This window comes from Phyllostomus discolor, chromosome 5 (genome assembly GCF_004126475.2).
Source record: "Phyllostomus discolor isolate MPI-MPIP mPhyDis1 chromosome 5, mPhyDis1.pri.v3, whole genome shotgun sequence".
Classification (NCBI taxonomy): domain Eukaryota; kingdom Metazoa; phylum Chordata; class Mammalia; order Chiroptera; family Phyllostomidae; genus Phyllostomus; species Phyllostomus discolor.
Genome location: NC_040907.2, coordinates 91,601,560 through 91,624,834, shown reverse-complemented (window position 1 = coordinate 91,624,834; position 23,275 = coordinate 91,601,560). Strand labels below are relative to the sequence as shown.

Below are 23,275 nucleotides of genomic sequence, written 5' to 3'. Positions count from 1 at the left end.
CTGTAAGAAGGGAGTTGGAGGTGAACCATTAGTCTTCTGTTGATATTATTAACATGCCTGCCTCCAATTTTAAAAAATTGGCTCACATGTCTAGTCAAGGCTAATTAAAAAATGTTTTTGATGTGTTTTTTTTTTTTTCAGGCTTGCCCTAAAAATTGAGAAGGAGGGCAGAACTTGGTTACATCCTACTCTGTTTCTGAGGGTTATGCTTCTACTTCTTCTCCATCTTGAGAATCATGGTTATTGATTCTTTCAGAATTTAATCTGTAGGGCAGAGATAAAAGGCAGGGAGAGTTATTTCTCTGGTGTTGTCAGTTCTTGGTAATTGCAAGAGTTATTAGGTTTTTAAAAGATGACCCTTTCTTTTTATGGAGCACTTTCATGCTTTCTCTAGACATTTCCTTTTTTTTTTTTTTTTTTTTTTGGTCAGGGGTCCCTCATTTTGTGCTAGTTTCTCACCAGTTCTTTAGAACTATGCACTTGGACATAACACTTCTAAATTTGTTCCCTGTGTATATGACTATGAGTGCTGAGAGAAGAAAGTAGTCGTAATTGAATGGAGAAACATAGTAGAACATACTTTAAGAAAGGAAATGAAAAGAAAAATGAATATTATCCCAAGCTAATTAGCACATGAAGAAAAGGAAAGGAAGAAGTAGAAATTATAATGAATAAAAAACATATTTAATAATAATGTTATGATTCTCTGGTAAAAGACACTGTCACACTGAGTTTACAAGAAAAGTCCAGCTACATAGTACTTACAGTAAATACATATAAGAGAGTGATAAAAAAAATGTTGAACACCTGTGGATGAACTAAGTGATATTAGGAAATTAAAACAAAAATAAACCTGTTTTGAGAGGCAATGTCAACAGCAGGTAAGTTGGCATTTAAGATTTAAAAGGAATTAAGCAGTCAAAGAAAGACATTATTTTAGTGATAAAAGGAATAATTTAAAAAAAAGATGTATGACATACTTATATGCACCAAATGAAGAACAGCTGACTAGAAAACCTAACAGCTTTTTAAGGACATGAAGGTATACAAAATATAATAATAGAGGCAACCCTCTCTGATCACAATCTAATAATATTATAAATTAATAATTCAGAGGTGATTTATTGGTGGCAGGGATCTGGGAAAAGATTTTCTTATATATTGCTTGTGGAATTTTTTATTTTTTGTTTGTTTTTTACAAAGCAACTTCATAATATCTATTAACATTTAAAATATGCAAACTTTTTGACCCAGCAATCTCTCCCTGAAAATCCATTCATAGGAACAAAAGCACAAGTATGGATGTGTACAGGTACAAAGATTTTACTGTAGCATTATTTTGATAGGAAAACAAAAATGAAGAAGACGAGCAAATGTTCATTAATAGGGAATCATTAAATAAATTATTCCATAAATGATGCATAATATATTTTTCAGTCATTGAAAATAATAAAATAGAGTTATAATTGATGACTTTAAGAGAATTCCATGAGATGTTTTTAGAATGAGAGGGTAAGGGCAGTCATATACAGTATATAATCTCCTATAGTGAAAAATACCTTTATCTATATATGTCCATATGTTCATATATGTGTATATGTATATATTTTGTTAAATGAGCATGGAATAAGTAAAATGGATTATGTGGAGCAGATGGAATGGAAAAGTTTTAGGGATTTTGGAAGGAAGATGTGAAGGAGGAACATGGGAAATATCCACTTTAAGTAATAGAGAGTTAGATGTCTATTTTATGACTTGTAGAGATGGCCATGAGTGCTTAAGGTAGGAAAAGAGCCAGTTCTGAACAAATGTATATGGCATGATTCTGTCTCAGTTTAAAGTCCTCATTTATCTATCTATCTATCTATCTATCAACTATCTATCTTTCTATCATCTATCTATCTATCTATCATCTATCATCATCTTCTATCTATGTGTCTGACTGTCTTTCTATCTGCTTGTATATGTGGAGTTGGGTAAGTGATGAAAGCTTCAGTTAGGGTTATGACAAAGAGGAAGGAATATGTCTAAAAGCCTCTTAATGAGGTAGAAGAGAAAACAGCAAGTAATTAGCTGTGAATGACAATAGAGGAGGAAAATTTATGAAGACAGAGAGGTTTTAAATTTCTATGATTTGGAGAATACTGAAATAAGAAATTCAGAGAAAAATTGTTTGAGAGAAATGAAGGCCAGCTGTGTTTTATATGTCTGAGTTTGGGGTCTTAGGAAGACTCCCAGGTTCAATGGTTGCTTGGGTAAATGGGGGTGGGAAAGTATAAAGAAAATCATCCAAGAACCTCATGATTTTTTGTTTATTTGCAGTTTGTTTATGTATACTTTATTTGGCTATGTAGTGCAGATTTTAAAGCTTATATGCAAGGGGAAAACAGTAAAAGAAAATATTGTTATGCATAATTATATATTAATGAAAACTACATTCTACACACACATATATATACACAAATCTCTCAAAGAAATTAAAAAGGCTCACTGCAGACAAAAATATTTGGGACAATTGTCAGGCAAAAAGTTATTACCTTTGACATGGAAAGATAAAAATCCGAAAGAAAATATTGAATATTACAATTGAAAAAAAGATGGAGATGGGAATTTAAAACATAAAAAGGCGTACATGCTCAGGAAATGTAAAATATTCAAAGTTATTAGAATTACAGTATTGAAAATTTAAATAACAATGAAATAATATTATTTTGTATACAAGCAGGCAAAACTGGAAAACATGGTTAGTTTTGGCAAGCATGTGGATAATAGGATATATCTATACATTGTGGGCTGTCATTTGAATTTTGATATAGTTCTTTTCATGAGTCCTGAGGTTTTTATCTTAGATACCCACTTTGAGAATATAAGCATAGATGAATATCATAGATGAATATTTTTGTAAAATTTGTTTAATATGATTAAATATCAAGGGGTTCTGGTTAACTAAAGTCATATGGTGTACCACTATGTACTGATTAAAATAATATCTTGAAGAACATTAACATTAACAAACAATATTAGTGTAAAAAGGGATGTAAATTGCATATATGGTATGATAACAATTTGATAAATTGTATTATGTACACATTCATATATTTTATAATATTTATTAAATGGTATTAATAAAATGTATGTAAGTAAACATCGAATGTATATATGTACAATTACTACATACATTTTTATAAATAGAAAGGTTCTAAAGCAAAGAAATGTTCTAATTATACAAATGAACAAAAAAAACTTAAACACTTTCAGAAAACTCTTTAATAAGGACACTATTACCTGAACATGCACAACATTCTCACATTTTAACATATGGTGATATAAATTCCATTAGATCAGAAATTGTCCATAGTAGGCATAATTTCTAACATTGTTCAGGAAGCAAGCCCATACAATGGAGTAAACACAGTCTATTTAATAAATGATGTTGGGAAAATTGGACAGATATATGGGGAAAAATGAAACTAGACCACCTTCCTTTTTTAAAGATTTTATTTATTTATTTTTAGAGAGGGAAGGGAGGAAGAGAGAGAGAGAGAGAGAAACATCAATGTGCGGTTGCTGGGGGTCATGGCCTGCAAACCTAGGCATGTACCCTGACTGGGAATCGAACCTGCGACACTTTGGTTTGCAGCCTGTGCTCAGTCCACTGAGCTATGCCAGCCAGGGCTACTAGACCACCTTCTTACACCATACAGAAGAATAAACTCAAAATGGATCAGAGACTTAATTGTTAGACTCAAAACCATAAAAATCCTAGAAGAAAACACAGGAAGTAAAATCCTGGACATTGCTCATAACAATATTGTTTCTGATATATTGCTTCAAGCAAGGGAAACAAAAGAGAAAATAAATCATCATAGAATCTACATCAAGTTGAAAATGTTTTGTCACTGCAAAGGAAATTATTAACAAATAAAAAACAACCCACTGAATGGGAGAACATATTCACTGATATGGATATTATCTGATAAGGGGTTAATATCCAAAATTTATAAAGAACTTATAAAACTCAACACCAAAAAACCAAACAACCCAATTAAAAAATGGTTAAAGACCCGAATAGAAAGTTCTCCAAAGAGGACATACAGATGGGCAATAGACATGAAAAAAGGCTCAAAGTCACTAATCATTAGAGAAATGAACATTAAAACCATGAGTTATCACTTCACACCTATTAGAATGGCTATCATCAGTAAATCAATAAACAACAAGTGCTGGAGAGGATGTGGAGAAAGGGGAACCCTTTTGCGCTGCTGGTAGGAATGCAAAATGGTGCAGCCACTGTGGAAAGCAGTATGAAATTTCCTTAAAAAAATAAAAATGGAACTGGCTTATGACCCAGCCATTTCACTTCTGGGAATTTATCTGAAGAAACCCAAAACCCTCATCTGAAAGAACCTCTGTGCACCCCTATGTTCATGGCAGCATTATTTACAGTAGCCAAGATTTGAAAGCAGCCCAAGTGTCCATCAGTAGATGAATGGATAAAACAACGATGGGACATTAACACAATGGAATACTACTTTGCTGCAAAAAAGAAGAAAACTTTATCCTCCGTGATGACATGAATGGACCTGGAGAATATTATGCTAAGTGAAATAAGCCAGTAAGAGAAAGCTAGATACCGTATGATTTCACTCATATGTGGAATCTAATGAACTAACAAGGAAAATGGGGACAGACTCATAGATGGAGCAGAGGCTGACAGCTCTTGGGGGTGGGGTTAGTGGGTAGAGGGATTGAGCAAAAAAGTGAAAGGACTCATGGACATGGATGGTAGTGTGGTGATAGTGGGGTATGGGGGAGGAGGGTAGGAGGAAGCGAGGAGGGTATAAGGGGGATAAGTGGTAATGAAAAAGTATACATTAAAAAACATGTCTAAGATCTAATCTCTAGAATCTGTACACATCAAGAAGAGGATTATCAAGGTGAACCTAATCTAATCACATACACCTTTAAAGCACAGAACTTTCTCTGGCTGGTAGCAGTAGAGAAGGCAGAAGGAAAAGTTGGAGAGATTCAAAGCATGAGAAGGATGCATCCTGCTCTTGGCTTGAAGGTAAAGGAGATCACATAGAAAGCATGTGAAGGAAATGAATCTTGCCAATAACCAGCAAACCTAAAAGAGAATCTCAAGATTCAAATGCAAACTGCAGCCGTGGGTGAGACATTGACTTTGACCTTGTGAGACATAAGGAGAGGGGCTAGTGGAGCCATGCTAGCCTAGATTTCTGACTTGCAAAAAAAATGTGAGATAAAAAATGGATATTAAGTCACTAGACTTGTGGAAATTTGTTCCAGCAATAGTAAAAATGAATATATTGGTCAGTGTTTAAAACTGTGTATAAGTAGTTCTCAAGTAAGATAGAGGGATTACATGCATAGGCCTTGAAGTTAAATAGAACTTGGGTCTCAATTTCAGATTTTTCACTGATTAACTGTCTGATTTGGGAGAAATTCTTTGATCTATTCAAGTCTCAATTTCTGAATCTGTCAAAGGGAGTAATGATAGCATGATACTTTTTTTAGTAGTTTATTGTTTTATTTTATTTTACTTTGGTGTGTGTGTATATACACAGCATAATATAAAGGTATTAGAAAACACTAAAATGGGTTTTATTATTATTTTATAATTGTTATTTCATCTAGCAACTATGCCCTGATAAACTAAAAGACTTGAAAAATAATAATTTATTTAAACTCCATATAAAAATGATTTTTTCCTCCCTTCTTCCAGTCTCCTCCCTGTCTTATCTTGATTTTGTCCATGTCGACAGCAGCAAGGAATTTTGTTTTAGACTCAAAGTAAGGAATCTCTTCCAATGATTTACGTGATTCTCATCTCAAAGACCAAAATGTCAGGCTTCTCACAGAAGAGGCACCTGACCCATTGAAACTCCCTAAAGAAAGTTAATTTTTGGTTTATGACTTTTGTTTGGGTCAGCAGTTACAACAAAAGCATTAATGTTCGAAATGCCTGATCCACACAGACCTGGGCTGGGTAGAAGATGCTGGCCAGGTCTTTTAGAGAGAAAAAGCTTGCAGACATGGAGATCATGTCCTAAAAATTTTACACTATAGGAATTTCAATAAAAAATGTCCACAAGGGCAATTCTAAAGAGCTGGCAGTATTCAAACCCTGGAGGGAGAGAAGAGGACAGGCAGCAAGGCTTTGGCTGCTCATAGTATATGACACATGTATACTTAAAAAAAAAGATGTTGGGTCAACCTCTTTGTCAAAGCTGTGGCTCTACTGAGGCACTCAAAGCTCTAGCAGCATCTGGGCCAGGATGTTTGTCACAAGACTCTGAGTGTAGACATTCAGTTTATTGAAGTGAGGGGTTGTCAAGTCAATGACTTAGGAGGCATAAAGCTGAAGTAATACTTGCTTATGTGATATCTCTATTCATAATTTAGGAAATAGTTGTTGAACTCTGTTTCAGGCACTGTGTTAGACATTACAGGAGACACAAAGGTGAGCAAGACACATTGTCTGCAAGGAATTTCCAATCCAGACAATGGTTTTCTAATGGGGATGTTTTGCTGCCCCAAGGGACATTTGGCAATGTCCAGAGACATTTTTGGTTATTACAGCTAAAGAAGGTATGGGGAAGTGGAAGGTACTATGACATCTAGTAGGATGCTGCTAAATATCCTACAAAACACAGCTCTGCCCTTACAACAATGAATTATCCAATCCAAAATGTCAATGGTGCTGAGGTTGAGAAACTATGATATAAAACAAGTCATGAAAGATATGAAACAAATATCTCAGGGGGAAGCATTGGGTATAGGCAGAGAACAGAACTCTATAGTGTCAAGGTTTTATGTTGAAACATTTATAGGAGGTACATGGGAGTTTCTTTGAAAACTTGATCACAGAAACATAGCTAATGGCAGAAAATCTTACCCAGGTGAGGGTAGGAAAGCAGATCAGACACAGCTGCTGCTTATAAATTGCATCCCTGTGCTGTTGCCAGTAGTAGAGTTCTACTTCATGTTTATATATTGAATTAAAACTGGGAGCATAAAACAGCTATAAGCATCCTTCTTAGTAGAAGGATGTATTAGTATTTCTTCTTCCCCACTTGTAAGGTCTTATACAAGCTCCTAGATTTCTGCAGTCTAAGCTTACATATCCTCTGAAGTGAAAATCTGTAATATGTTTTTTTATACTTTTTGTTTTTAACCCTAGGAAGCATTTTTAATAACATTGATTCTTGCCCTGTGGACTGTGATCTCACTCTCTTAGAAGAAGACCAAGAATTAAATAACAAGGTAAAATGAAGGCATGGATGCTGGCTTTGCAAAGATCATGAAAACAGAAGCCCCTGATTATTAACTATGATTTTAAAAAATATATTGCCAGGTAGAAGGTAATTTGGTCTTCAAAGAAGGTTTTGAAGTGTGGGACATGCTAAAGCAGCTGATGTTTATGAAATCAGTAATGCCAATAAATTTTTATTACATCCGAATCAGACTTTGTAAGCTGTTGAAGACGTTAGTTAAATTAATCAGTCTACATTCCTTTTTCCACCTTGGGCAGGGTGATTGGAAAATGTGCTGGTTGTACTGTTTTATTTGGCATAATCAAGGCTTCTGTGAAGCTTGTCCAGAAACTCTCTTGATAAATGTATATAAATTACACCAACTGGGCTCCCAAATGTTGGTTAAATTAATTTTACTGGTATTACTGAATCCAGTTTTTAGATATCTTTTTCTAAACTCTATACTTACATAGATCATGTGACTGAGTTGTACAGGTTTAGAAAACTTAGCTTGGATAGAAAATTGAAGTAAAAGGACTGTCCCACAACCCTGCCCTTTCCAAGATAAATGATCTGAATCACTGTCTTAATTCTCCACTATTCTGACTAAACAAACATATGTGTATAGAGACTAATATTGTGCCATTATCTTTAAAGTAAACTTTGTTTTCACTGTAAAATAGTGAATCACCATCTGACCAAATAAATTATTGTGTTTTTAATGTCCAGGTAAGCATGTATAGCATTTCCATTTGTGGTTGTTTCTACACTGTGGTCTATATTAAAGAAGAAAGCATAGGAATCAAAAGTTTCATGAGATTTGTAACAATGAAAGATAATATTTACTGAGTGCTAGAAAATTACTAGGTGCCAGAAAATGTTCTCAGTCCTTTGTATCAAATGACTCATCTTATTCTCACAGCCTAATGGGATAGATTCTACTATTATCATCATTTTCCCTATTTTATGATGACAAAAATAAGATGTGAGAGATGGAGTAAGTTAGCCAAAATAACTTTGTCAGTAAATGCATAGATGAGATTTGAACCAGAATTTCTGTTTCTAGAGCTCATCTTTGTATCCATCATGAAATAATACTTTGAAAAAGTTGTGTACTTTTTTCCCCATTTAGCCAGTATGTCTTCTGCTTCCTGAGTCTTATAACATTAATTTGAGGGCTAGGATATGGAAACAAAGGACCATTTGCTGGGAAGAAAAAGTTTACATCCTTTATACATATTATGTATTATGTACTTTTATGTATACTCTTTGAGAAGCTAAAGAAAGAATATTTCCATGAAACTTCTAAGATATTATGGATCTAATATTAGCCTTTTAAATATTTTCTCTTGTAAAATTTTTGGGATTCCAAGGAAGGCTAAAGTAAGGTGAGAAAGAATACAAATATCCAAGAAACCTAAAATTATTTTCTGAGTTCACATGTTTAATCAAAGGGTTCCATTTTTATTTTATTTTTAACAATATTCAACATATTCAAAAATTGTGTCAATTGTTTGAGAGAGCAAACTCTTCCCTAGGGGTCAAGCTCTGTTGTTGGCGGGGGGTGGCTTAAGCCTGAATTTCTTTAGGAAACAGCTTGTGTATGCTGGGAATGTGTCTCAGGAGGATCCTTGTTTTGTGATGACAGAGCCAAAACACACCCAAGGTACTCGCAGCTGAGTGCTATGGATGAGGAGGGTTATAATACTTCCTAAATCTAAATCTGAGACTCCCTATTTCAGGTTAAGTGTTTTCCTGTTTTTCATCTCCTGTATTAGGTATTGATTTGTCTCTTCAATTGACATTAAAAACTCTAACCTGGACAATTCATAGGGTGGCTGTGGAAAAATAGAGTTAATGTTGAACTTTACATGTGAAACACCAGTTTTTCAAATAACAGATGACCTGAGAACAATTGAAATTTGTGGTCCCAAATGGCCAGAAATGCTAGTTGTTCTCCAGAGGACAGAAACAGTAGCCAGGGTGTTACTTCCTTGAGAGCTTTCTTCAGGTAAATCCTGAGCCACCTAGCTGGGGATACCTCTGGGTACTGCTAATGCAAAGCCTGTCCTGAAAAAATTTGGTGAGCACATGAGACATGAATTAAAGAAAGAAAAAATAATATTCTTGCTGGATGGTCTCAGGATTTAGGCTGGATTTAATTTGGAACTATGTTGTTTTTTTTTTTTTTTGGATGATAACAGCACTGATGGAATTGAACATGATGTCATATTTATTTGCTTTGATACTTTACATGCACCTGGTGTTTGTTGTTGTTATCTATGATTTGCATTTCTGTGATCATATTAACACAAGCCTCTTAGCAGAGTACCTTCACCCCAAACCTTCCTCCTATGCCTTTTTTTAAAAAAATAGTGCCCATTATTTGGGCAGGAATTAAAGCTTCTATGCTGCTCACTTCTGATCTTCCCAGGGCAGTTCAAAAGCATTAGTAATCCTTAGGATTCAGCCCTTTATTCACTGTTTCCTCCTTCTAAGGCTCTCTCTTTTGATGAAAGAATCCCCTTGCTCTTCATCTGGCCAGATGGGCAGATGAACAGTGCTCCTTTTGGAGCCCTGCACAAAGACCCTGTTCCAAGTTTGGGGGAAAAGTGCTTCTGCTAAGTGGAGCTTAACTGTCCTAGCATCCTAATGCTTTGCCACTGCACTGTCATGGCCCTGTGAACTGCAAGTTTCTTTCTCCACACAAAGACTTATCCTCTCACAGGTTCCATCATTGTCACTCTTTTCCATTAACTAATTGGTCCATGGAAAGACTTATGGCTCAGGGGAAAAACAAAACAAAACAAAAAACTATGAACAGAAAGGTGGGGACCTTGGGCTTTACTTCCTACCATGTAACACAATTAAATAGGCTTATCATGTCAAGAAGTGCACAACTTTGACATTAAATATATTTTGTCATTTTATATTTAATAGCTTCATAAAAATGTTATAATACTTGCACAAGAAAGGATGTTAAATGTTTTATTGACCACTTGTGCTATACAACACATTTTGCCAGATGCTACTCATATCTTTAATGTTCTGAACATTAAGTGCTATCTTCCCCACTCCCAGAAATATTTTGTGCATATTATCTGTTTGTCTTCATATAAATCCTATGATCTGTGTTAAAAAAGTATTCTTTGTTTTCGGATTAAAAAAAGAAAACTTAAATTTAAGAAGACTTGATTGCATGTCTTCTGATCATTACTTATGGCCCTTTTTACTACAACACTATATACTTCAGTTTTTAAAAATTTAAAAATATTCCTTGGCTCTCATTTTGTGTTGTGCTTGAAAAAGTGCTAATTATGTGTGTGTGGGTTTTTTTTTTTAACCAATTTTTTGTAAGAATGGCAGTCTTCATAAACCAAATTTTTAGTACATGAACTTTAAAATTAGAGTCTGAATCTTATCAATTTACATTTAAATACTTCCGATTGATTTTTGCAATGAGTCAGAGTGTGAATAGCCATGCACGTACATAAAATGTGGCACTTCAGAACAAATTTGTACCACCAATTTCTCTTTTAAAGTGTAGGTGCTCATCTTTCTACAAACTTCACTATTAGAAGAATCTTTTTAAGTTTTTAATTTTTTTAGTATATAGGTCTATTTTTATTAAGTTTATTAAGGGGACATTGGTCAATATATGGTAACAAAGGATGGTTTAACTTTGGGTGGTGGGCAAAAATTGCAATATACAGATGATGTATCATGGATATGTACACTTGAAACCTGCTGCATTTGCCTTGTATAATGTGCACCCACATTTTTGGCCCAGACTTTCAGGAAAAAATCTTTCATTTTAATTTCTTAACTCATTTATTTACTTATATTTAGATACTTGTTTTTGTAGTATAAAGGAGTTTTAACATTTATTTTTGAACATATGGTACAAGAAATTTTAGGTAACAAACACATAAAATTAAATACACTAAAAATTAAAAACATTTACATAGCTACAGAATTGGTACTACCCATGTATAATGTTCATCTTTACTTTTTCTCAAAAATTTGGGCAAAAAAAGTGAGCATTACACACTGCACAATATGGTATATTACCTTACTAACTGAATGTGTTTTTTTCTTAAATATGTTTTGTTGATTATGCTATTACAATTGTTGCATTTCCCCTTTTTATTCCCCTCCACCCTGCATACCCCCTCCCACCCACATTCCCCCCCTTTAGTTCATGTCCATGGGTTGTACATATAAGTTCTTTGGCTTCAGCATTTCCTATACTATTCTTAACCTCCCCCTGTCTATTTTCTGCCTAGCATTTATGCTACTTATTCTCTGTATATTTTCTTCCTCTCCCTCTCCTACTCCTCCCACTAATAACCCCGCATGTGATCTCCATTTCTGTGGTTCTGTTCCTGTTCTAGTTGTTTGCTTAGCTTGTTTTTGTTTTTATTTTAGGTGTGGTTGTTAATAATTGTGAGTTTGCTGTCATTTTATTGTACATGTTTTTTTGTCTTCTTCTTCTTAGATAAGTCCCTTTAACATTTCATGTAATAATGGTTGGGTGATGATGAACTCCTTTAACTTGACCTTATCGGAGAAGCACTTTATCTGCCCTTTCATTCTAAATGATAGCTTTCCTGGATAGAGTCACATTGGATGTAGGTCCTTGCTTTTCATTACTTCAAATACTTCTTTCCAGCCCCTTCTTGTCTGCAAGGTTTCTTTTGAGAAGTTAGTTGATAGTCTAATGGGAACTTCATTGTAGGTAACTGTCTCCTTTTCTCTTGTTGCTTTTAAGATCCTCTCCTGAGGTGTGGGCTAGTGGTGCAATGGATAACGCATCTGACTACGGATCAGAAGATTCTAAGATCCTCTCCTTATCTTTAATCTTGGCTAATGTAATTATGATGTGCCTTGGTGTGTTCCTCCTTGGGTCCAACTATTTTGGGACTCTCTGAGCTTCCTGGACTTCCTGAAAGTCTATTTCCTTTGTCAAATTGGGGAAGTTTTCCTTCATTATTTTTTCAAATAAGTTTTCAACTTCTTGGTCTTCCTCTTCTTCTTTGGCACCCCTATGATTCAGATGCTGGAATGTTTAAAGATGTCCTGGAGGTTCCGAAGCCTCTCCTCATATTTTTGAATTCTTGTTTCTTCACTCTGTTCTAGTCGAATGTTTATTCCTTGTTTCTGCTCCAAACCATTAATTTGAGTCCTGGTTTCCTTCCAGACACTATTGGTTCCCTGTAGATTTTTCTTTATTTCACATAATGCCACCTTCATTGCTGCTTGAATCCTTTTTATGCAGTTGAAGTACCCAGTGAGCTCTTGGAGCATCCTGAAAACCAGTGTTTTGAACTGTGCATCTGATAGTTTGGCTATCTCTTTTTCACTTAGTTTTATTTTTTCTGGAGCTTTAACTGTTCTTTCATTTGGGCCATTTTTGGAGGTGTGGGGTCTTGGCATGCTTATTACATAGTAAGGGGCAGAGTCTTAGGTGTTCACTAAAGTGGGGCAAGTTGCTGGTTGTGATGTTGTATGTTGGGGAGGGTTGTGAGAGGGAACAGTGCCACTTGCTGCACTCTCTGCTGGTTTTCATTCACTTCCTCAGCTCCCCACAATCAAATTGGGCCTTTCTGGTACTGATTCTGAGTGGGTAGGCTTGTGTACATTCTAGAACCATGTGGGTCTCTCCAATGAACTCTCCTGTGAGGCTGGGAATTTCTCCTACTGCAGCCTCAACCCCCTCAGGTTTTTTCAGTCAGAGGTTTTGAGGCCTTTTTCCCCCCCAACACTGGTACCCTGGGTTGTTCAGTCTATCTTACTCCCTAGTTGTTCCTCCCAGTTTATCTGCATGCAAATGTGGGATCACCCAGCCCACAATCTGCCACCTCACCTGGTCTACTAGCCACTGCCTTGCCTGCCCTTGGTTCACCAGCCGCTGCCTTGCCACAAGTCCTCTCTGCCCAGCTGTGTACATCTGTTCCACCTACCAGTCTGGATGAATGTTTCTTCTTCAACACTTTGGTTGTTGGACTTCCATACAGCTCGATTTTCTGTCAGTTCTGTTTGTTTTTTGGTTTTTAAATTTGTTGTTGTCCTTCTTTAGGTTGTGCGAAGAGGCACAATGTGTATGCCTATGCCTCCATCTTGGGCTGGAAGTCCTGAATCTGTTTTTACAATGATAATTTTATTTGTCTCTAGGATACATACAGGACTTACAGTTGTAATGGATCTATTATCTATCTGTTAAATATTGATGATTTCCTAGTTAAAGCATTATTTTTATGTATAGATTCAAGATATTAGTTTATGGTTGGCAGGTCATTTTAATTCTTCCACATGAATAGGCTCATACTCCTTAGTACTCATGTTTTCCTGAACATATTTAATTCCTTTTTGGATTTAAAACTCTTAATTCTTTGTGTTTTTGTTCCTCTTTGAGCTCATTTTTTTTGGAGAAGAACTAGTTTCCATGATTTTATGTCTTCTAAATAATTCATTTGAAGGAATTTTTAGCACATTAACTTAGAAATTCTTTAAAGGAAATCCAAAGAGTCATAAAATTTTTGCTATAGGTGTTTTTGTTTGTGACTAAACAGCTGGGTGGAGATAGAATTTACTGCTGTTATTTTAGTATAAGTACTTAATAAATAACCTCCAATAGCTATTTACTATGTGCTTTTACTATTTTAGATGCTATAAAAGATAGATAAATATATTACATCCCATGTCCACCATGAATTTAGTGGAATAATCAAAATATATATTAACAGATTAGGTACAAGCAACAAGAAACTGAAGAAGGTGCTGCTATCCTACCTTCCAGGCCCAGCAGAGGGAGTCACATGCTGTGCATCACTAATAGCTTGAACAGGTTGACCAGAACCAGTCACAAGCAGCATATGACAAAGGTCTATACCAGAAACTTTGTAGAGCTACCTAATACATAAGAACAAATACAAAAAAAAAAAAAAAAAAAAAAAACAGCCAAAATGGGAAGACAAAGAAACAGATCCCCAAAGAAAGAACAAGAGAATTCTCCAGAAGAGCTAGATGAACTGGAAGCAAGCAATTTATCAGATAGTTTAGAATAATGGTTATAAGGACACTCAATAGCATGAGCAAAGACATAGAAACCATAAAAAAAGGACCAGTCAGAAAATCAGAATGCAATATCTAAAATAAATAGTATACTGGAAGGAATAAACAGTAGGTTAAATGCAGTAGAGGACTGAATCAGTGATATGGAAGACAAGATAGAAAAAAGCACTCAGGCAGAACAGAAAAAAAATTAAAAAATTGAGGAGAGCTTAAGAAACGTTTTGGACAACATGAAGCATAACAACATCCATATCATGGGAATACTGGATGGAGAAGAGAGCAAGCAAAGAATTGAGGACCTATTTGAAGAAATAATGACTGAAAATTTCCCTAATCTGGTGAAAGAAAAAGACATGTAAGTCCAGGGAAGCTGGATAGTTCCGAACAAGTTTGCCCCAAAGAGGCCTACATTGAGACATGTCATAATTAAAATGACAAAGCTTAAAGACAAGGAGAGAATCCTAAAAGCTGCAAGAGAAAGGCAAGTGGTTATAAATCAGGGAGCATCAATTAGACTGATTTTTCATCTGATTTCTCAACAGAAACATTTCAGGCTACAAGGGAGAGGTATGAAATATTCAAGGTGATGAAAAGTAAGGACCTACAACCAAGGCTACTTTACCAAACAAGGCTACTATTTAAAATCAAAGGAGAAATAAGGAACTTCCCAGATAAGAAAAAGGTAAAGGAGTTTGTTAACACCAAACCAGTACTGCAACAAATGTTAAAGAGCTCACTTTAAAAAGAATAAAAAGAAAAAGAGATAAAAAAAGAACAGAGGAGAATACTCTAACAATAAAATGGCACTAAATATGTATCTATTGATAATCACTTTAAATGTAAATGGCTTATATGCTCCAACCAAAAGACATAGGGCAGCTACATGGATAAGAAAACAGGACACATACATATACTGCTTTCAAGAGGCCTACTTCAGATCAAAAGATACATACAAACTAAAAGTAAAAGCATGGAAAAAGATATTTCATGCAAATGGAAATGCAAAAAAATGCTGGGTAGCACTTATATCCAACAAAATAGACTTTGAAACCAAGGCTACAGTAAGAGACAAAGAAGAACTCTACATAATGATAAGAAAACAATGCAACAGGAGGATATAATCATATAAACATTTATGTACTCAACATTGGAACACCTAAATATGTGAAGTAAATCTTGACGGACATAAAGGGAGAAATTGAGAGAAATACAATCATAGTCAGATATTTTAAAACCTGCCCTGGCTGGAGTAGCTCAGTGGATTGAGTGCAGGCTGTGAACCAAAGCATCGTAGGTTCAATTCCCAGTCAAGGCACGTGCCTGGGTTGCAGGCCATGACCCCCAGCAACCGCACATTGATGTTTCTCTCTCTCTCCCTCCGATCCCTCTCTAAAAATAAAAATAAATAAAATCTTTTTTTAAAAAAAGCCCTTTGACTTCAATGGATAGATCTTCTGTACAGAAAATCATCAAGGAGATAGTGGCTTTAAGTGACACAATACATCAAATGGATTAAATTGATATCTTCAGAGCATTTTGCCCCAAAGCAGCAGAATATACATACTTTCCAGTGCACACAGAATGTTTTCCAGACCACATATTAGAACAAGAAAATGGTAATGGAAAAATACAATGAAGATTAAATAAAAAAATTTAGACAAACACTAAAACTGTGTACTCATATATTTAATGCAATATAACTAAACCTAAGTATAAACAAATAAGTCTCCATCTTTCTTTCTGCACAGTATTCCATTGTGTAAATGTACCACAGATTTTTGATCCACTCATTTACTGATGGGCACTTAGGTTGCTTCCAGCACTTGGCTATTGTAAATTGTGCTGCTATGAACACTGGGGTGCATAGCTTCTTTTGAATTGGTATTTCAGGATTCTTAGGACACAATCCCAACAGGGCAATTGCCAGGTCAAAAGGCAGTTCCATTTTCAGTTTTTGGGGAAATTCCATACTGATTTCCACAGTGGCTGCACCAGTCTCCATTCCCACCAACAGTGTACTAGGATTCCCTTTTCACCACAACCTTGCCAGTACTTATTGTTTGTTGATTTTTTTATGATAGCCACTCTGACCAGTGTGAAGCTGTATCTCATTGCAGTTTTAATTTGCCTCACTCTGATGGCTAGTGATGCTGGGCATCCTTTCATATGTGTCTGGGCCCTTTGTACGTCCTTCTTGGAGAAGTGTATGTTCAGGTCCTTTGACCATTTTTTAATTGGATTGTTTGACTTCCTGGAGTGGAGTCATGTGAGATCTTTATATATTTTGGAGATCAAACCCTTGTTGAAGATACCATTCATACATATATTTTCCCATGTGGTTGGTTCTCTTTTCAGTTTGCTGATGTTTTCTTTAGCTGTACAGAAGCTTGTTGATTTGGTGTAGTCCTATTTGTTTATTCTTTCCTTTTTGTCTCTTGCTCTAGGGGTCATATTGGTAAAAATATTGCTGTGTGGAATATCTGAGATTTTATTGCCTATATTCTTCTCTGGAACTTCTATGGTGTCACAACTTATATGGAGAGCATTATGCTAAGGGAAATAAGGCAGGCAGTGAAAGACAAATACCATATGATCTCACCTATAAGTGGAACCTAATCAACAAAACAAACAAGCAAGCAAAATGTAACCAGAGACATTAAAATAAAGAACAAACTGATGGTAGCCAGATCAGAGATGGGAGGGGATCATGGGGAGAAAAGGGGAAAGGTCCTCAAGGAACATATATAAAGAACATATGGACAAAGCCAAAGGGGGGTTGGAATGAGGGTGGGAGGTAGGGATGGGTGGGATGGAGGGGCGTGGTGGGGGAAAATGGAGACAACTCTACTTGAACAAGAATAAAAAATAGTAATAGTAATTAAAAATAAGTCTCAATAAAATTAAGAAGATTGAAATCCTATCAGGCATCTTCTCTGATCACAATGTTATGAAACTAAAAATCAATCACAGAAAGAACACCAAGATACACATAAGACATGGAAGCAAAATAATGTTATTAAACAATGAATGGGTCTACAACAAATCAAAAAAGAAATCAAAAGATGCCATGAAACAAATGAAAATGAGGGCATACCAATCCAAAGTCTGTGGGTCAGTGGGAAAGCAATCCTAAGAGGAAAATTCATAGCATTAGTGACCTGTCTTGAAAAACAAGAAAAAGTTCGAATAAACAATCTAACTTTATACTTAAAGGATCTTGAAAAAGAAAAACAAATAATGCCCAAACTGAGAAGGTAGGAAATAATAAAGATCAGGGCAAAAAAAGAATGACCTAGAGTCTAAAAAAATATATAAAAGATCAATGAATCCAAGAGGTTTTTCTTTGAAAAGATAAACAAGATTGACAAACCTCCAACCAGACTCATCAAGAAAAAAAGACAGAGGATCCAAATAAATAAAATTAGAAATGAAAGGGGAGAAATAACAACTGACACCAAAGAAATACAAAGGATTGTAACAAAATATTATGAATAATTATATGCCAACAAACAGGAAAACCACGAGAAAATGGATAAATTGCTAGAAACATAATGTCTTCCCAAATTATGTAAGGAAAAATCAGAGAATCTGAATAAACAGATTATATACCTAGTGAAATTGAAGCAAACAAACAAAATCCAATACCCATTTATGATAACAACTCTGCAAAGAGTGAATAGAGGGAACATACCTAAACATAATAATAGCCATATCTGACAAACACACTGCCAGATCATAGTCAATGGGCAAAAACTATAAGTGTTCCCCTTAAGATCAGGAACAAGAGAGAGATCTGCTTTCACCTCTCTTATTCAGCATAGTACTGGGAGTTCTAGCCACAGGAAGCAGCCAGGAAGAAGAAATAAGGGCCACCAAATTGGAAAGGAAACTGTCATTATCTGTAGATGACATGATAGTGTATGTAGAGAACCCCAAAGATTCCATCAAGAAATTACTAGAACTGATAAATGAATTCAGCAAGGTAGCAGGATATAAAATTAATACCTAGAAATCAGTTGCATTTTTATATGCCAATAACAAACTAAGAGAAAGGGAAATGAAGAAAGCAATCCCATTAATAATTGCTTTACAAAGAATAAAATACCTTGGAATAAACCTAACCAAGGATGTAAAAGATTTGTACTTGGAAAATTATAAGACACTGAAGAACGAAACTGAAGAAGATAAAAATATGTGGCAGTATATGCATGTTCATGCATAAGAAGAATTAACATCCATTCTACCCAAAGCATTCTATAAATTCAACTCAATTACTATTAAGATTCCAATGACATACTTCACAGAACTAGAAAAAGATATTTTAAAAATGTGTATGGAACCACAAAAGGCCTTACATAGATAGCAACAACAATCCTAAGAAATACAAAGTTGGAGGAATCACAGTACCTAATATGAAATTATACTATAAGGCCATGTTAATCAAACAGCATGAAAATAGCATAAAAAACAGACATATAGACCAATGGAACAGAATAGAAAACCCAGAAATAAACTTGTACCTTTATAGGCAATTAATATTTGACAGAAGAAGCAAGCACATACAATGGGCTAAAGACAAGTTTATTCACTAAATTGTGCTACGATAATTGGAGAGATATATACAGAAAATGAAACTAGACCACTTTCTTACACCATACACAAAAATGAACTCAAAATAGATCAAAGACTTAACTGTTAGACCCAAAACTTCAAAAGCAGTAGAAGAAAATATAGGCAGCAAAATCTTAGACACTACTCATAGCAATATTTTGTCAGATATACCTCCCCAGGCAAGGGAAACAAATAAAAATAAACTAATGGGACTACATCAAACTAAAAAGGTTTTGCGCTGCAAAGGAAATCATCAATAAGATGAAAAGATAACCAGACACATTGAAATTAAGAACAAACTGACAGTAACCAGAGGGGAGATGTGAGGGGATATTAGGCTGAAAAGGGAGAAGGATTTTCAGGAACAACTATAAAGGACACATGGATAAAACTAAGGCAGGATAGAATCAGGGAAGGGAGGTGGGGATGGCTGGGGTGGGGGGAGTGGTGGGGAGAAAAGGCAGATAACTTTACTTGAACAGTAAAAAAAATGATGAAAAGACAACCCATTGAATGGGAGAACATATTTGCTGATACATCATATAAGGATTTCATATCCAAAATTTATAAAGAAGTTACAAAACTCAACACCAAACCAAAAGAACAAATAATCCAATTAAAAAATGGTCAAAGGACCTGAAGTCACTTTTCTAAAGAGGACATACAGATGGCCAATAAACATAATAAAAAAAAGTTCAACATCACTAATAATCAGAGAAAAGCAAATTGAAAACATGATGAGATATCATCTCACACCTGTCAGAATGACTATCGTTGATAAATCAAAAACAACAAATGCTGGTGAGGATGTGGAAAAAGGGGAACATTTTTGCACTATTGGTGGGAATGCAGATTGGTGCAACCACTGTGGAAAGCAGTATGGAGTTACCACAAAATATTGAAAATGGATCTGTATTTTGACCCAACTACCCCACTTCTGGAAATATATCTGAAGGGACACAAAACACCAATTTAAAAGAACATAAGCGCTTCTATATTCATTGCAGCATTATTTTCAATGACCAAGATATGCAAGCAGCTCAAGTGTCTATCAGTAGACGAGTGAATAAAACAACTATGAGACATTTACACAATGGAATACTACTCAGCCATAAAAAATTTTACCCTTAGTGGTAGTATAGATGGATCTGGAGAACATTATGCTAAGTGAATTAAGCCAGTCAGAGAATGACAAATACCATATTATTTCACTCATGTGTGGAATCTAATGAATAAACTGAACTAACAAGGAAATAGAGACAGACTCACAGATGGAGAGCAGGATGACAGCTAAGGCTGGGGGGAGGTTAGTGGGTGGAGAGATTGAGCAAAAAAGAAAAGGGACTCATGGACATGGACAACAGTGTGGTGATTGCTGGGTAAAGGCGGTTTAAGGGGACTAAATGGTAATGGAAAAAAATACAATAAAGATTAAATTTAAAACATTAAAAAATAAGTGTCTTTAGAATTGCAAAAACATATAATAACAGATTAACCAAATAATAATTTAATGCTCTATCATGAAACACCTATACACTAAAAAATTAGGAGCTTTGGTGGGTAACACAAATATGGTATAATTTTTGGTGGGAATTTCAACTTTCTATCAAGTGAGAATGAATAACGTATCTAAATAACTCCTGAAGAAATGCCATCAAATGTAAAATTTAAGTAATTCCAAAAGTGTGTTTTAGCAGTCTAAAATGATATACAAATCAAATATACTTAGTTGGATTAATTCAAATCTCTCATATTTTAAAAAGAATTTTAGCAATGTTTAATTTAATCTAGAATTTTAATTATTAATTGAAAATACTAACAGTGGTTTTGTTTCTGAGAAAACACCAAGTGGGGGATGACATGGGTTCTCTGGTAGGGCCCTGAGACCCTGGGTCCCTGGGGCCCTGGAATGGGAGGCCACAGAGGCTTCCATGAAGAATTTGGCAGCTGGCATGCAGACTTGAGTTTGTAGCTTGGGTTGGGTCTGGGGCCAAGGCCACAGAGCTCTTAGAGGCAAGGCTGAGGATGAGGATTTGATTCCTGTCACCAAGCTGGGCCACCTGGTCAAGGATATGATGATCAAGTCCCTGGAAGAGATCTCCTTCTCCCTGCCCATCAAGAAACCTGAGATCATTGACTTTGTTCTTGGGGGCATCCCTCAAGGACAAGGTTTTGAAGATTATGCAATCGCAACAATGAACTCATGGTGGCCAGAATACCGGGTTCAAGGCATTTGTCGCTATCAGAAACTACAATGGATGTGTCAGTCTGGGTGTTAAGTGCTCCAAGGAGGTAGCCATTGTCATTTGTGGGGCCATCATCCTGGCCAACATCTCTATTGTATTTGTGTGACAAGGCTACCAGAGGAATAAGATCAGCAAGCCTCTTACCATCCCTTGCAAGGTGACCAAACACCATGGCTCTGTGCTGGTGTACCGCATTACTTCTCCTAGGGCCACTGTCATCAACTCCACCCCTGTGCCCAAGAAAATGCTGCTGATGGTCAGTATGGACAACTGCTATACGTCATCTAGGGGTGCTGCACTGCCACCCTAGGCAACTTTACCAAGACCACTTTTGATGCCATCTTCAAGACCTATAGCTATTTCACCCCTGACCTGTGGAAAGAGATCATGTTCACCAAACACCTCCTATCAGGAATTCACTGTGCATCTTATGAAGACCCACACACCAGAGTTACTGTGGAGAGAATTCAGGCTCAAGCTGTGGCCACGACATAATTTTATACAAGAAAAATAAAGTGAATTAACTTTGTTTGACAAATACTAACACTAAAACTTTGATTTAAAATATCCTTATTGGTATAGGAGCTATAGAGCTAAGAAATATGAAAAGAGCCATAAGGAAAGGTGCTTTAAATTGATGACTGTCATAGCTGGAATTTGTTCATAAGGTAATTAAATCAATTCACTTCATAATAAAAAATGAGTTGAGTTCACCTAGAGATTTGATGACACATCTGCTCTCCCTGAATTTCACTCTAAGGTTTTCCTGATTACTCTAACCTGTGAATGCAAAGCAAAATTTTGCAATTTCAAAATATTTCATCTACATTGTGAAAAACCATGTGTGAATTGATATCAAGGAATTCCAGGCAACTATGCTCTTACTAATGTTAACTTAAAACATTAGAGAAGAATATAAAAAAAGGAGAGAAGAGTTTTAACACAACAATCTCATAAATACAAGTCATACCTAATTTTCTTCTGTAGGCTAGTAATTTTCAAGTGACTTTTTGCAGTAGCATTTTGTAATAAAATCTTACAGGAGACCTCAATATAAATAGTTGAAAGTTGAACAGTTTTGGTGGAAGATGGAAGAAAAGCTTTGTTAGGTTATTTCCTCCTTCCCATCTTTCCACCATAGCCGCACTGCTAAGAATGCCTTGTTGAACTACAGGGCTGAGTTTCTCTGATAGGACAATGTGTTTTCTGGACACATCAACATCGACCACACAATTTTCTCAAGTTCTAATAAATTAACTCCATAGTCATTGTATAGTTTTAAGCTTAAATTTATGTTTTTGAGAATCACAGATTGTAGAAGTCAGAAACTTTGGTGAGTACTAGAATGAAAATGCCTTGCAGAAGCAGAGAGAAGAGGTCAACCTTCAATTCTCTGGCTCCTGTGTTCCTGAAATCCAACTGTCTTCTTGCCTTCTCCTTAGGCTAGTAGTTCAAACCTTCCTTCAAATTTCTTTTTGCTGGAGACTAGTTAAAGCTTCAATTCCCTTATTTGCAATCAATAGTCCTAACTTAATACAAATACCATGATCATGTTTTTTCTAACATTTATATAAGCTGTTTCATGTGATGTAATACAAACGTGTACGTGACAATTTGTTCTGGTTGACATGAAAATTCAGTGAGAGAATCTGGACTATAAAGCAATAATTTCAATGCAAAAAATGTAGTTAACTATGTTTCTGCTTGATCAATGATTCTATAAGTCGTTCTGTGGGAGGTGTCACCAAAACTAGGTAAACTTTCTATCTGCTGTCTCCTAAAATACTTCATTTTTCCCATTTATTTAATTTCACTGATAAGGGAGAGAGCCTGACTGATCATTCTGTGAAAGAAAAAACAGCTGCTTGGAGAACTGGAGACATTAAAGATTATTCACAGGATATATCTTACTTGGAGGAACTGGAAAAACACAGATTTTCAGTTTGGTAAGTAACTATTTGCTATTAATTTTAAAATTTACATTTATTGAATTCAACAAGTCTTTATTCATTCTATTCTTTTATTATTCATTTATTCAGCAGATATTGATTATATACCTATTACAGG

At 35.4% G+C, this 23,275-nt stretch overlaps 1 pseudogene; it reads left to right on the top strand.

The window, feature by feature from the left end:
• The first annotated feature begins 868 nt into the window (after positions 1 to 868).
• On the top strand, positions 869 to 21,703 carry LOC114496057 (annotated as a pseudogene).
• Positions 21,704 to 23,275: the final 1,572 nt, after the last annotated feature.